General features: G+C 40.0%; 1 long non-coding RNA gene across 1 annotated transcript in view; it reads right to left on the reverse strand.

Annotated features, from left to right (window-relative positions):
• Nucleotides 1-567: 567 nt before the first annotated feature.
• LOC120757673 (uncharacterized) overlaps nt 568-15,685 on the reverse strand; it is a 52,135-nt gene continuing 37,017 nt past the window's right edge. The window contains exons 2-4 of the long non-coding RNA XR_005702609.2: nt 4,842-4,939; nt 3,451-3,550; nt 568-2,225 (exon numbers count right to left, since the gene is read on the reverse strand). This is a non-coding gene — a long non-coding RNA (uncharacterized LOC120757673). The remainder of the gene's footprint in view (nt 2,226-3,450; nt 3,551-4,841; nt 4,940-15,685) is intronic.

A 15,685-nucleotide genomic window follows, 5' to 3' on the forward strand; every position in this document is an offset into this window, starting at 1 on the left:
GAATTTTTTTAATTTAAATAATCTACTCTATACATTAACATTTACCTGTTCACTCCCTCCCCCTTCACGCAGAGTGTAGAATTAGAATAGCTGCCCTGTAGAATTAGAAATAAGCTGCCCTGACACAGCTTATTTCCACAGTAAAAGGAAATTCACTTGCTCCTGGTTTTGAATAATATTACTGTGTTCTCTGACAAAATGGCACCTAGAAGAATCCCAATGCAAATCACAACTTTGAGCAGCTCTTGGTATATTCTTGTCTTTGAATCTGGGATTGATCTTAACCATAGTAGTTCTTCAATGATATTCATAACTTTCCTTCCCATTCTATTCCAATAATGCAAACTTTAAAAAATCCAATATTTGAACCTCTACGTTCCTCCCATGCCAAGAGACAGCAGTGGAGAATACAAATACACCGAAGTCAAAAGGATTTTACCCATAGCAGAAGTCAGGGTTAGGGAATATTATAATGTTGGCTGATTTTAAGTTGTATTTCTGATCTCCCAATGGTGTGTACTGTATCCAGCAGAAGCACTTACCACTTTTTGCAGATCTTCTTCCTCCTCTCGATTCGCACTGGTCAGCTGGTGCTTCCTCTTGTGCAATTGAACTTGGCAGGTGCAAGAGCACTTGTTCATGCTGTGCACAAGCTGGGGAATGCTATTTTGACAGCTGATGGTTCTGCAGCATCCTTGGAGTCTTTTAAAAGCACGTAGAAAACTTCATTACTTACTAAGTTTTACAGCTGGGATGCACAAATCACCCATGGCCAATTTGTCAAAGGAAGATTTGACTGCATTTTTAGGTAGCCACCTTGTGTAGACTTTGCAGAGAGAAAGGTATTTTGTATCATCTTGCTATTTGGGGAAATTCACAATTCACATTCCTTCATTACTCCTCTGTGCTTGATTTTCTTTTTCTTTGGGTGGTTTTCTTTTTCATTAGGTGGTTTGAAGAAGGCGGTGTTGATTGCTGGGGTTTTTGTTTTTCTTAGCCATTTCATATGCTTTGGTCGCTGCAGTGGATTCAAGATGAAATCTGGGTTTTCCTCAGCTCCATTTGACATCAGAAGACCGTCACAGAGTGGCCATGATCCTCTGAACATGTCCAGGATGTTGTGCAATATTCCAGCCTTTCTCTTTGTGTTTGCAAACCCACAGTTTCTCCAAGTTTTTAACAGCATAGTATAATTTGCATTACTTCTAAGGTCTCTTTCCCCTTGATCATTATCATTTCAGCTGATGCTGCTTCTTGCTCTTCTTCTTCCTTCCCAATCAAACAAGGTTTTATTGCTGAGATAGGTGCAGCTGCTCATGTTTTCACTTTCCCTACATCTCCATTCCCCGCATCTCCCTTAGCTTAGAGGAACATTAAGGATTGATTTTTAGCAAACACCCACAGCCTGTATTAGCAGGAGCAATAGGTGTTCAGCTGCTCTGAACCATCAGGCCCTACCTGCATATTTATGATGAGCTCACTGATCATGGAGCTGAAAACCTGCACCACGTTAGTGGTGTCAATTCTGGTGATTTTATTTCCAGTCTGAGATTATGCAATGGTTTTAATAATTTTTTCTGGGAATCTCAGTATTCCTCATCGAACTCTGGCCATCATGAATCCAGAGAGAAACTCAAAATTACCATCTAGGTGTCAAGACAAGTCAAAAAATCTATTCCAAAATTCTTTGTTTGATGAAGTATTAATTTAAGCCATTTCTTTACATATGGAGGACACAATCCATGGTTCTTAAGACTTGCAGTAGTGCAAAATTTCAAAGTGATTTTCATTTTGTTCTCCATGCCAGTGGAAAGTATACAAGGTCTCTGTTATAGAAACTGGGAAAATATTCAACTGAGTGGTGACTTGGTTTATTTAATGTTCACTTAAAATAAGCCCATAATACTTATGTAATCAAGTGTTCCATAAATACTTGAGCAAGCTAAGAATCTAACAGGAATGTTCACTGGCTTCTTCTGAAGGGTCTATTATTTATCATTCACATAAATCCTCCCCAGAAGCCTGATCCACATCCAACCAGGAAACTGAAGCATGCTGTCTAATGTACAGAATCATCTGAAATTGTGAGTATGGGATTTTCACAACAAGCTAGGCACATACATTGGACACACACACAATATAAACCTAATATTATTCATATAAATTACTTGGAAATTAATTTTGGGTCGAGAAGGTGCCAGGTTTGTAATATGTTTCCAGACAACCTGTAAATAGAAAAAGCTTGGGTTCACCAGACATTTATTTGCTTAGCTCAGTTTTGCCTTAAAGAAAATATTGTATTTTCTCCTCTGCAAGGTTCTTATTGGATATAAATAGGTCTCACAAGGTTGATCTAACTGCAAAATAAATCATGAGATAATGAAGGACCTTCAGCAGTTTCCTTACCAACATGTTAATGGCACAAACATGGCAGTGATGTTTCTGGCACTTTCTATTTTGAGAGGTTTTCATGTCCCTTGAAATGAAGAACCCAGTGGGAAACAATAAGCAAAGGTTTCTTGTGGACAAACAATCACTGCTGCTAGTGGAGAGGAGCCTCACTGAGCCTCACAGAGGTGTGCATCAGACTTATGCACTCCAGGTTTGTGATCTGTCTTGCCCTGGTCCTTCTATTAGGCTTCTCCTGGGGCTGCTGCTGCCAAAAAACCAGCTTTTGGGAGTTGCCAGAGTTGTCATCCCTTATTACCTGGGACAGCACTCAGGGAAGAGAAACGAAAAGCTTTATTGCATCCACCTCCTTCACTGGGAAGGCAGGAGGTAGGACAGCTGGGAAGGTCTGCTCTCCTACAGTGTTGTGAGGTTGGGCTGAACAATGTCTAGTGTTTGGTTACATCTGTTGTGTTGGTGCTAGGAACATCCTCTGCAAATATTTCAGATGCAAATGTTTAGACAGTGGATCATAAATCACATTGTATGGAAATGTTTTTTCTCTAGATTTTTGTTGTTGTTGTTGTTGCTGCTAATTAAAATGCAAAGAATATGATGGTTTAGAGGGATGGGGGGTTTTATCCTCTTTTGTAGCAGATAAGGCCATTTTTCTCCAATTCTTTATTTGATCTGTAGATAATTGATTGTATGTGTAACTGATTCAGTTGTGTACTCCAAATCACATTCGGTTTAAATAGTAGTTCTTGCCCCAAAAAACAATGTTCCATTTCTAAAATTCTTTTATTCTTTGAGCTTATGTTGGGTAAATTTCAAGCTATGGCTTTGTACATAAAGGAACTTGATTTATTTCCTCACTATGTCTCATGTAAGAAACAGACCTGCAGAAATAAATGCAGATTGAGTGGGAGATAAATGTAATCATTCACCAACCAGCCCACCATGATGGAAGAGTAAATATATATTGGTAAAATATAACAACTTTCTTTCCTTCTCTTCTTCCTCCTATTTTTCTAAGTCAAACAGACACTATTCCCCACTCACCAATAGTGAGCTGACTCTCTGACTTCCCTTGGGGTGGGAACTCTGCTTCATGGACCATGATGCTCCTCATTATTTCCATCCCAGCCATGTTGAGAGGACTCTGGAGAGAGGCAAGACAGAAGTGCAAACTCCTCATCCTGCCTCAGTAATATTACACTTTTTCTACTACTATGTGTAAAGAATAAATTGAAATTAAAAAAAATAATAAAAAATACATTCGTGTGGAGGAAACAATTGTTTTTTCAGTTGATTTAAGCTAAGATGGGACTTCATTGTCAACACTGCCATTCCTATTTCAATTGCTGTTCCTTTTTGTTTTGATTTTCTGTAAACTTTGTGACTAGTAGCAATTAGTGACACTTGCCTGGCAGCAATGAGCATTAAAACAGGTATTTTCTGAAATAGGATGAGTGGGGACAAATAGTAAAAATCATCCATGAAGAACCCAGGACAGCTTTTAATGGAGTATAGAAAGACTTCTGAAAATCTGTATAAATTGAGTTTGAACATAGCAGTAATTTTTTTTTTTTTTTTCTGTCCCACAATGTGAGAATCATGAGCAGCCAAAGAGCTTATGGGAAGAAACAGTCTCCTCAAGCAGTATTATACCAGGTCACGTTCCCTGAGAGACATCACCCGGCAAAGCCCTTCCTGCAAATTGGCTTCATGTTACACTGGGCTGGATATAAAGCCCTGCGATTTACAAAACAAGGAAAGTAACCTGCTTACGCCTGTAGGAACATTTCTAGGTACTGCAAACCTGATAAAACCTACAGGGAGAAAATCCCATGGAATCCCAGTGACAAGTGGGCAAGATTGAGACCAGGATTTAGATATCTACATGTGACCAGACACCAGTTCAGATCCTAATCAGGATCAGAGTCCTGACCCACCTCCCTCAACTCCTACCTCCTGAGAGGGACTAAAACTGAGTAGCTAACTCTGTGGAATATAAGAATAAATTCATTCAATATGCTTTAGAGAGCCACAAATGCACAGGAGATGTATATAAAATATCCCTGGCAGGTATTTTTGAGAATATGTTAATATTCAAGCACATTTTAGACTTGTGATCTCTTAAGTTAGAAAAGTTAGTTTATGCAGAAGGAAGAGGCTTGTGAAGATAATGGAGTATCTAACCGTGGTGTAAGCTAGAGGAAGGAGCCCGCAGCACAGCTGATTGTCACCATGCAGTGCAGTACTCTGCTACCTGACTAGATGGGCAAGGTAGCCATCAGCAGCCTTTTGCTGCGCCGTGCCACTGATTGCAAATGGGACAACTCAAAACCTCTAATTGCCCCAATTTGCCACTGATTAACTGTTACCTGCTGTTAAGAGGGGGTTGGTTATTAGCAAGTACACTGCAAGAGATATAAAAACAGTAGGCTGACCTGCATATGGTGTTTTTTCTGCTGCGTCATAAAACCGGTCACAGAATATCCTGATTTGGAAGGGACCCACCAGGATCACTGAAGTCCAACTCCTGGCCCTGCACAGAACCAAGAGTCACACCACATGCCTGAGAACATTGTCTAAACACTTCTGAATTCTGTCAGGCTTGGTGCTGTGACCACTTCCATGAGGAGCCTTTTCCAGCGTCCAAACACCCTCTGGATGAGCAACCTTTTTCTAATGTCCAACCTAAACCTCCCTGACACAGTGCCATGTTATTCCCTTGGGTTCTGTTGCTGGTCATGAGAGACCTCAATGTCTGTTCCTGCTCTTCCCCTCATAAGGAAGTTACAGACTATGAGGAGGTCTCCCTTCAGTCTCACCTTCCTCCAGGCTGAACAGGTCAAGTGACCTCAGCTGTTCCTCAAAAGGCTTCACCACCTTCATAGACCTCTTTTGGACGCCCTCTAATAGCTTAATAGCTTTTTTATTTTATAGCCTGCAAAACTTCTCCCAGCACTGGAGGTGAGGCTGCCCCAGTGCAGAGCAGACCAGGACAATCCCCTCCTTGCCTGGCTGGCCATGTTGTCCCTGATGCCCCCCAGGACAGGCTTGGCTCTCCTGGCTGCCAGGGCACTGCTGACTCACATTCAACTTTCAGTCAACCAGAATACCCAGGTCTCTTTCTCCAGGACTGCTCTCCAGCCTCTCATTCCCCAGTCTGTCCATACATCCAGGGTTGCCCTCTCCCAGATGCAAAATTCTCCACCTGTCTTTGTTGAACTTCATACTGCTCATGATTGCCCAGCCTGGCAATCTCTCTGGTCTCTCTGCCTTTGAAGAAGCCAACAGCTCCTCCCAATTTAGTATTGTCAAACTTGCTTAGTATCCCTTCCAGTCCTGCATCCAAGTCTTTTATGAAGATATAGAAGAATACAAGGCCAAGGATGGAGCCCTGTGGAGCCCCGCTAGTGACAGGGCACCAGTCTGACATCACCCCATTGACTACAATCTCAACCTCTGAGCCAGTTTCTCACCTGTGACTTACCTTTAACCCATTTGTTAATTCTGCCCTACCAGGAGTCCTGTACAGACTCAAGAGACACATATCACATTTCTGCCTGGGAAACCTCACTTGCCAGGTGAGGAACCTTTCCTTGACATCTTACTGGAAAACAGAGGTGAGCTCAGGAGGTCCATAGGACAGGATAGCATAACAGGGCATGGGAGAAGGCATTAGCAATGCTTGGACCTGGCAGAGGGTGTTCCAGGACAGGCTCCAGGCTAGCTTGAATGCTTGGCTGCCTTTTGACAGCTTGGAGACATGCCTGAGTTTGCAGAGAAAGACCCACAGGATCCATAGAGTACAGAAGAATTGAACTTGTTATGCCTTTTGGTGGCTTGCAGGCTGAAGAAGTTCCACTGAAAGAATTTTTTGGTATCCTTTATCTCTAGTCAGAGGACTTTGAGAAATGCTCAGAACAAAGTGCACTCAATTTTCTTAAGTACCCCCAGCCCTAGAGCTTTCACACCATGTTACTGCCCTGGAGACCACTACACACTCATAGCTCAAAGATTTCTTTCCCAAATTTCATCTGTCTTCAAATCTCACAGCTCTCTCTCTTTTAGAGATTTCAACTATAGACAGCTGCAGCTGAGCTATACTGCTCCATGGATTTGTCTACAGAGCTGCAAAACCATCCAAATGCTCACTCCTACCTTTGATCAGAGCCATAAAACCTTGAGACTTGAACCGTTCTCAGGGCCACAAGACAGTCACAATGTCACTTAACATTGTGAAGTAAAGTGAAGCTCAGCTGACAAAGTCAAGCAGCTTGTAATTGTCTGTCCATACCCATTAGCTGAGTTACATTGGTACTGTCTTTATTTTGGAAGTAATCTTTCATATTATTTAAAAACTAGCAAATAAAAATGAGTAACTTACAGTGTCAAGGAAACAGGCTCAAATGCCTCACAAGCAAGGTCCAGAAGCCCAGCAGAATACCTGCCAGATCTTGGCTGGCAAGGTCAGTCCAGAAATTACTGTTCTGTGTTTGACTTCACCTTTGGAATGAGGGAGACTGTTGTAAAGCTAGGGTGGGAGGGAGCTCAGCCCAAAAATGTAAAGAATAATTTCTATTTTCACCGGTGCATTGGTTGGGAAAATAGACTGAGAGCCTTGTCTGAAGCCAGCTGCATCCCCCTGCAAGCATCACCACTAGCTGTGCAAGAGTTACTGTGAGCCAGCTGTAAAGCTCCTCCACATCAGCCGCCTAACCCCCAAGGGCGCAGAAAGTACAGAAAGTACTTACTCAGCATACGCATATCTTCCATTGTCAGCCAGGAGAGGGAGTTCAGAGAAAGAGAGAAAATAAAAATCCCGAAAACCCCAAAACCCCAGCTTTCAAAATTGTGTCTACAGCAAGCAATCAAAGGCAGCTTTCCTGAAAGGATTCCCAGCAGGGAGCATGGAAAGGAAGCAGCAGTGAGTGCAATAAAGCAGCAAAGTCAGTCCCCAGTGCTGCAGCAATGGTAAATGCTGAAGGATGGCAGCTCCGGAGCACCTGCGTGATAAAAGCACATTCTGTAGTGCAGCTCTTCAATGTTTGACAAAAAAAATGCTGGGAAGAAATAGAAAGGGAAAACAAACAAACAAACAAACAACTAACAACAAAAAACAAAAAAAAAAAACCCAAAAAAAAAAAAAAAAAAAAAACAACCCCACCACACACAACACAGTGTGGCCTTAGAAAACATGTGTGGCACAAACTGGGCTCATGACACTGGCAGGCACTCTTCCGTTTTAGAAAGATAGATAGAAAAGAAACGTGTGTGTTTCTGCTTGTGTTCATAAATAAAACACACTATATGTAGGTGCATAGCCCATAAATACTAGAAAAGAACATACCATAAAATGAGCCAAACTCTTTGTTTCTGTCAAAAATTTGTACTTGCCAAACCCAATAAAATGAAGCTTCAACCTTGTTTATGTGGATCCCTGCAAAACTTGCAGTGGAGCTGCTGCCCCAGAAAATTGGGTTAAGCCCTTCTGAAATTGGTTTGCTTTCCTTCTGTATTTTCCATCACTTCCATATAAGAAATTTTTGAACCTTCAAGGGTCAGTAGACCATAGATTAAAAAACACTGCCCCAGAAAACCTGATCACAGTCAAGGGCCCGCTGTGCCAAGCGCTTCCAAACACCAGAGGTCATACCCCACCTCAAAAGGCTTTGCAATAAATAAATGAGATGGAGAGAGAGAGTAGACACATGAAATGGGAAGCACTGAGAAGAAACTCCACTTGCCTGAGGCTGTATGGGTGCTAGCAGAGTTCCTGTTCACTTTGATGGTGTGCAACTCCCCTTGGAGTTATAAAAGCCCATTTCTGTCCTGGGACAGCACTGAACTGAAGGAAAGTGGGTGAGATTCACCAGGCAGAGTCAGCACTGTGGGTTTGAAGGGACTTCCATCTCTCTCTACCCAACCCTTCCAGGTTTCACACACTCATGCCAGGCACTGACCACATCTGCCACATTAATTTAAAAGCACTTTTGTGTCTTCTGGGGTCTCCTGTCGATCACTTTCACTTCAGCAGCCCTTGAGGAACAACATTAGACAATGCAGCTTCCTTTTAACATTATCAGAGCATTGCACAGTTGTAAGACATGCCCATGCTGAGAGGAGAGACCCAGAGGCAGAAAATGAGTTTGCTGCTGCTGCCAGATCTCTGCTATTAGATACTCCTCATAGAGAAAGGCACTCCAAATACCTAGGACCAACTGGACATGCTGTCTTTTCTCCAGCTCAACAGCTCTACAGGAGACAGCAATGCAATTTAGTAGTAACTAAAGTAGATTATGCCATGTCCTGCAGAGACGTCTTTGCATCTCTTAAAGCCATATTTCTGGCTTTAAAATGCTTTCTTTAGTTCCTTCAGAATTATGTATGTATGCAAGCTATGTAAATATTTATAGAAGTATTTCCATATGTATGTAAAAGACCAAATGTGCAAATTATATAAAGATAGTACCTGTGTAATGTCATTTTAGACTACCCCAATGTGAGAATCACACAGAATCACCAGCTGTGGAAGACCCATGCAGAGGGGAGCTTGCTGGGCATCTGCAGAGCAAGGACCCTGTGGAGTTTTATGAAGAGTTAGCTCAAGCAGCAGGAAATAGTACCTGGCAGTAGACTGCATTCAAGGATTCAGTGATGTTCCTCTGGATCTGAGGGGAGCTAGCCATCACTTGAAACAAACTGAACAGGAGAAGTAAAATTTAGAAAGGTTCCTGAAATAGCAGGCAGAAGAAAAAATGAAAGACAAAAAAGATTTTCGCATTTTCAGTGGAGGGAGCTAGATGTTATGGCTGGAAAAGCCTGGGTGCCATCCTGAGAGTGGTGCCCACACAGCCGCCCCAGGTCAAAACAGGGAGAAGAGAGAGCCACTGCCTCTACCCTTTGTCCTCTGTATTTCCCTGACTCCTGAGGATAGTAAGTGAAGCAGTCAGTAAGTGAAGCAGGCAGTGATCCCAATGTAAGGATTTATTGTGGCCTCTGTCCAGCCTTTTCTGGTTTTGATTTCCAGTCAGAACCCTTTTTGGATTCTGAATCTCAGTACAGCTCACTCACACACTTGATACACTCAGACATTGTGCAGTCACCTGATACATCTCAGTTCCAGTGGAAATTAATGCAATTGTATTATATGATGTATTGACTCAGAGGGACAAGCTGATGCTAAGGACCTCTTTTCTTACTTTTATTTGATGTGTTTGTGTTAGGGGAGTTTTTTCAATGAGTGTGTGAAAAATTAGAACATGCCTTTTCAAGGTATTCACAGAAAACCCAAATATTTTACTTGTATTATAAAATGTACAGGTGCTTTTGTGCATTTTCAAACCTGTGACATTTAAACCTGCTCCACGTAATGGAGCAATTTTGTTAAAACTTAGTGAAAGAAACAACTTCTTAGCTCATTTTTGGTAATAAAATACAGATTGTTTTAGGAACGCAGAGATTTATGCTTACTTACTGATGACCATGGGATGTAGCAGAGTTTTAGCAGTTACTTTTTGAGTTAAGCAGATAGATAAAAATTGCCTGTTTTCCCAGTCTTATACTTCCCATTTAGTTTTCTGGTGACTTTTTTTGAATAAAATGTTGGAAATCATCCTTAATTTTATAAATCTAGATTCATTGTGAAAGATATGTTATTAGAGAGTCTATTAGAGAGGTCTTGCTTTTTTCTATGAATACGAAGGGCTCATCCGATCAGAAAAAAACTGTGGGATTATATACAAAATATCACAAAAGTATGACTTGAATGTATGTCCGTTGGCAAAGAAGCCATCTACCGTATAATATCCACAAAAAAAAAATATTTTGCTGTAGGAACCCTACCAGAGAGTCCACAAGAGAGCAGGAGCAGCTGAAGGAATCTTACTGGTTGACATCATGGTTATTTTTACAGTTCCCAGTAATTTTTTTGCAATATACTAAGAACTCAAATATAATAGAAATTGCTATAAATATGATATTAGCTGATGAAGAGGAAAACCTGTAATAGAAATATGTCAAATATGTTAAAAATTAATGTCAAAGTAAATTAGAACTTTGCTCACAGGTTGTTATATAAATAAGCCATGAGCATTTTGGCACAAGAAAACAGCGACATAGGCTTTGCAGATAAAACCATAAAACTTTTCAGTTATTTTAGGACACTGCATGAGAAAAAAAACTGTTTGTTTTGTGGGCTGTAATACTGGATGATCTCTGATTCTGTACTTTCTGCACTCAGAGAGCAACTGCAGCAGAGCTGAGTAACTGCACACAGCACACCCATGGGAGACATTAAATCACTGGGAGTCAAGAGCACACCCATGGGAGACATCAAACCAAACCATCTCAAGAACAAGTACTTTGCAGATCTATTAGAGCACAGTTATAAACAAGTTTTCTTCAGTAGAGGAATAATTTAAACTAAAGATGTTGACCGTTGTTTCTGGAATTAGCTATGATAGTCAATGTATTTAAACAAAATTAAGAGCAGGTTAATACATTTATGTTACCGAACTTGTTAAATAACAAGTACCCTGGTAACTAAGCCAAATAAAGTCATCTGCTCATGGGAAGAGATCATTCACTTTTTTTTTTTTTTTTTTTTTTTTGATCCTGCTATTTTATTTACTCTCACATATTAAGATAAATGGATTTTAAGCCTATCTGTATAGATCTATAGAGAGAGATCTGTTAAAGCTTATTTTCACATATTCAAATTTTTTCCTCAGTTGAATTAGTAATTTAGTTAAATCTGCTACCCTGGTAACACACAGAAAAATGGTGAAGTTTGTGTCTTTGCTTTCTTAAAATAAAAAAGATATATTCTCACTTAAGTGGGAGATAAAAATACTATTTATGTAAATGTTTAGTCATTGTTCAGTTACAATACTGCAAAAGTTTGTACCCTATACTTTACACAGTTTTAATTTCAAATATTGAATATTAAATACTTACAGTGAATGGTTATTAGAATTTGATAAAATCAACTTCAACAAAAATAATTCAAACATCTATTTTTTTTTCCCCTAAACCTGTGTTTAAAGTCAGAATGCAGAATTTTTCATAGTCCTCTTGCATGTACATCTGTGCAAAGATGATAAATAATGTCCTCCTGCCTGGATTTTACAGAATTATTTCATATGGCTATGATCAATATGTATTAAACAGTCAGAAGATATCTCTTAGAGCTCTAACCATATTTACTGTGGATATCTCTTGTCTCTTAGCTTATATTTGTATTTTATATAATTTGAGAGAAGTTTTAAGTTATGGCTACCCAACCACAGCCCACCCCAAATTCTGTATTTATAAGTTCATTATTATATATTATATTTTGATCTGCCTTTTGACATTTGGATTCCATCCCAGACCCCTGTGAGGTATGATTATTAGTGCTGCATATTTTCCAGTATTTCACAAAAAAAAAAAAAAAAAATCTTAGTAGTTCCAAAATCTCTCACATTTTCATGCATCTTCCTTATAAGGGACTGATGGTTTTCAACAATCCCTTACAGCCCATCCTTCATTTAAACAAATACTGAAATTTTATAATAGGTAACAAGGATAGTCTCTTGATGCAAAGAAGAGAAGTATTCCTAGGATTTCCCTTAATAAAATGAAAACTGCCCATGTAAACATTACCACTTCATAAATTTTATTTCAGGTATCTGTGGGCCAGATAAACTCCAAGACCGATTTCAGTGAGGGAGAGAGGCTAAAGACTACCTGAGAATGGACACTGCCCAACCAACTGACAAGTCTGCTTGCAAGGATGGGTCATGATTCAGCAAACAGTAAATTGGGTTTCAAAACGGCCTGTGCAGGATGAGAAGTGCACCCACTACACGAAGCAAAGCATGAGTCCATCTAAGAACACATCCTCCAAGTGCAAATGCATTCGAAGACCGTCATAGATTAAGTTTTTTTTATAGGATGTTTTACGGCTGAGAGCGCCTCCAGCAGCCAGAAGGAGGCAGATATAAAATCCTCAAAGTCAACACTGACTATCATGTATCCTGCCTAAATCAAAATGAAATACAGCCTCATGCCCACAATCAAGTCAAATGCATCCTGCTGCATGCATCCCAGCTGCCAGAGCTGGTACTAATGACCACGGAGCCTTGGTTCCAGAACAGCACTTTGTAGGATATGTTACGAGGCAAACACAACACAAAGCAAGCACCAGGTCCCAATTTTGTTTCTCCTATGAAAAAGATGGAACTACAGACAGATCCCACAATTACAAGCATGACACTCCTTTCCAGTAAGAAAATGTTCTCCATAGCTTTTAGGAAATGTAATTAATTAATTTCCTAATTTAACTTAAGAAGTAATTAATAGGAGCAGCTCATTTGTTAGTATTTCTAGAATTAATGTATTCCTGCGGTAATTTTAGGAAAAATTCAGTGATAAGTTATTAAGAGGCATTGCATAATCAGAGGCATTGCATAATCAGAAAATTGTTTAAATGTTGTTTTGTAACACAGTATTTCTGGCATCAGTATCACGATGAAAGGAAGACTGAGAATTTCTGTCTAGTTCGGCTATTATACAGAAAAGTAATTTATTCTCTTTTATAGACAGCAACATTCCTGGCTTCAGCCAACAGACAAAGCAATTGAAATATACTACTGAATATTTACTACAACAGCTGATTTGGCTGATTTGGCCATTACTGCACTTCTTCCCCCACCGCCCCCCCGTCCCACCCCCCCCCCCCCAAAAAAAAAAAAAAACCAAACCAAACCAAACCAAACCAAACCAAAAAACTACCCCTAAAACCCAACCAGTCTTTTGATTATTCAGAAGGTAAAAACAATAAAAACAAACAAACTTAAACAAACAACCCCCCCCCCAAAAAAAAAACCTACACACAAGCAAACAACCCCCACAATGATGCAGGTCAGCTTTTCCTTTCAGCTAAAATGAGATTACAGGTTTTGAAAGCAATGCTTTATGGAATGGGAGTTACGTACGATTATCAGACCTTTCCATTAGGGAAGATAGCAGCATATTTCTGGGGGTACAGAAACTATATTCTAAATTGATTTGTAAACATGCCTTATTCTTTTCTATTATTTACTTCAGTAGGTGGGAATATTGTTTACCAGGTCTATGTGATTCTCAGCAGATTTACAACTTTGAGCGTAATATCAGAATGCAGTATATTGTACATCATATTTAACAATGCTCAGAGCTATAGAAGACAACAAGAAATGAGCAACCATGAATAAAAATTACACCTCTTATTTTACATCTGAGAACATAAGAGGCTCTGAGTATCTGAAGATCCTATTTCATGACCAAGTTATACAGCATTTCAAGGATGGTTTCTTGATTTCACCTTGTATGATGCTTTTTTTTCAGCATATATTTCTGTAAGCCCATTTCACTTTCAATAATCTCTAGGGATTCCCTGGGGCACTCCATGAAAGAAGATCCAAGCTCTTTGAAGTCCCTGGCTGATAGAAGTCCAGCCACTTCAGAGCTGGGAGACTAGTATGCTGCTTCATATACAAAGTTTGGTTAGTGCTCCAAAAACTGTTATTTCAAGATACCTTGATGAGTCATGATATATACAGAATCCAAGGATAAATTTCTGTGCAACAGGAGGGAAAATTCACAGGCATCAAAGAGACATTTTAGCATTTGTTGTAAACAGTGCAGACACTGCACTATTCCAGAATGTATGTTAATTTCAACACATTTTTATCGATGGCACTCTCCTGTCCCATTTACTAGTGCCCAGAACACTCAAGTGATCAAATTCTGAGTGATCTCTTGCTTTCACAGGAAACAAACAGGTTTTATATACTCATGGTAAGGACAAAAGTTTTATCAAAACTTGCATTAGATATTTTGTCACTATTACTTCTTCTCTAGCTAGGAGAAAAAAGAAGTTACTAAAAGAGACGGCACAACTCCACCAATATTCCCTCTCAACAGAGAGGAAGCTTCCTAACAGTAAGCATTAAGGATTGTTCAAAAGATGTGACAAAGACAGACGCAGAGAATATTGATGCAAAGGTAAATTATGCATTTCAAACTCTACTGCTTATCCTCTTGTGACCAAAAAACACAAATATGGGTTCAGTAAGTAAATGTACTTGATTGTGCTAGGCAAAGTACAACATCCATGTCGGTGGGAAAAGGAATACCAGACAAACCAGTCTTGCTTGCTGCCATCTGGGAAAGGGATTAAAGAGAATTTAAATCATCACTGATGCAGGAAGGATATGATAGAGAGATCTGAGCTGCCTAACTGATGGGATATCAGATGAAATGAAACATTTCCTATTCAGGAGACCAACCTCTGCACCCAGGAATACTCAGGCTACAAAAAGTACACACAGATTTGAAAAGCAATGGGAGCACCGCTCTACACTGTGGTTACTTGATAGTGCTCAGCAGAGCATGGAAACTTGCTCAGAAGTCTTTTTCCTTGCCAGTAGAAATCCAGCTAAATACAGAACTGCTTAAACTGCCAGTCAGTTCCTTAATGTAGGCCTCTACATAAGCAACAAGGTGGTTCCTTGCTCGGGGACTTTTGTTATTTGTGATTGTCTTATCACTTACTTAGGATCCTGGTCAGATAACCCCTCAGCAGAGTTTCTAAGCAAGATATAAGGTGAAAAAAGAAGTTCTCTAGGAATCATCTGTTGAATTGCTATTTCACTCCTTTCTCTCTTCATAAAATTAAAATACTGTACTGACTTGTCCAGAGCCCACCTCCTTCAGTACCAAAAAGAAGTCTTTGAGGAAGCCCAGTGCATCTAGAGAAACCAAGAACTGGCAATTCTGCTGCAGGTCCTTGTGGGCTACTTGTCTGAATCGGAGTGCTGCTGCTGAGATTTCTGCTGTGACTATAACACTGTTCTCTGCAGTTGACAGAAAAGGAGGCTAAAGTTGCAGATGAAGACAAATTCCCCAGGGGTCCAAGTTTGTTCAGATCTGTCTAATGCATTTTTCACTTTAGCAGTTTTATATGTAAATAAAACCAGGGTGCTATTTCAGCACAAATTACTTCGGATGCCTTAAAGCAGATGTGCCAAACCAATATGAAAGCTGGAAATAGAGACAGAATAACCCTGCTAGGTAGGATCCAAGAGGGGATCCAGCAATGAAGAAACCCAGGCTTACTTTTTATTTCGATACTGCAAAGGGAACCTTTTAATCTGACAGCCAGACCCAGCGGGATTTGGGGCCAATTACAAGGAAGGTGCAATACTTTCTGGAAACTCACTTTTATATTCTTCATATGCTGGAGACAGCATGGGCAAGC

This window comes from Hirundo rustica, chromosome 1, assembly GCF_015227805.2.
Source record: "Hirundo rustica isolate bHirRus1 chromosome 1, bHirRus1.pri.v3, whole genome shotgun sequence".
Lineage (NCBI taxonomy): Eukaryota > Metazoa > Chordata > Aves > Passeriformes > Hirundinidae > Hirundo > Hirundo rustica.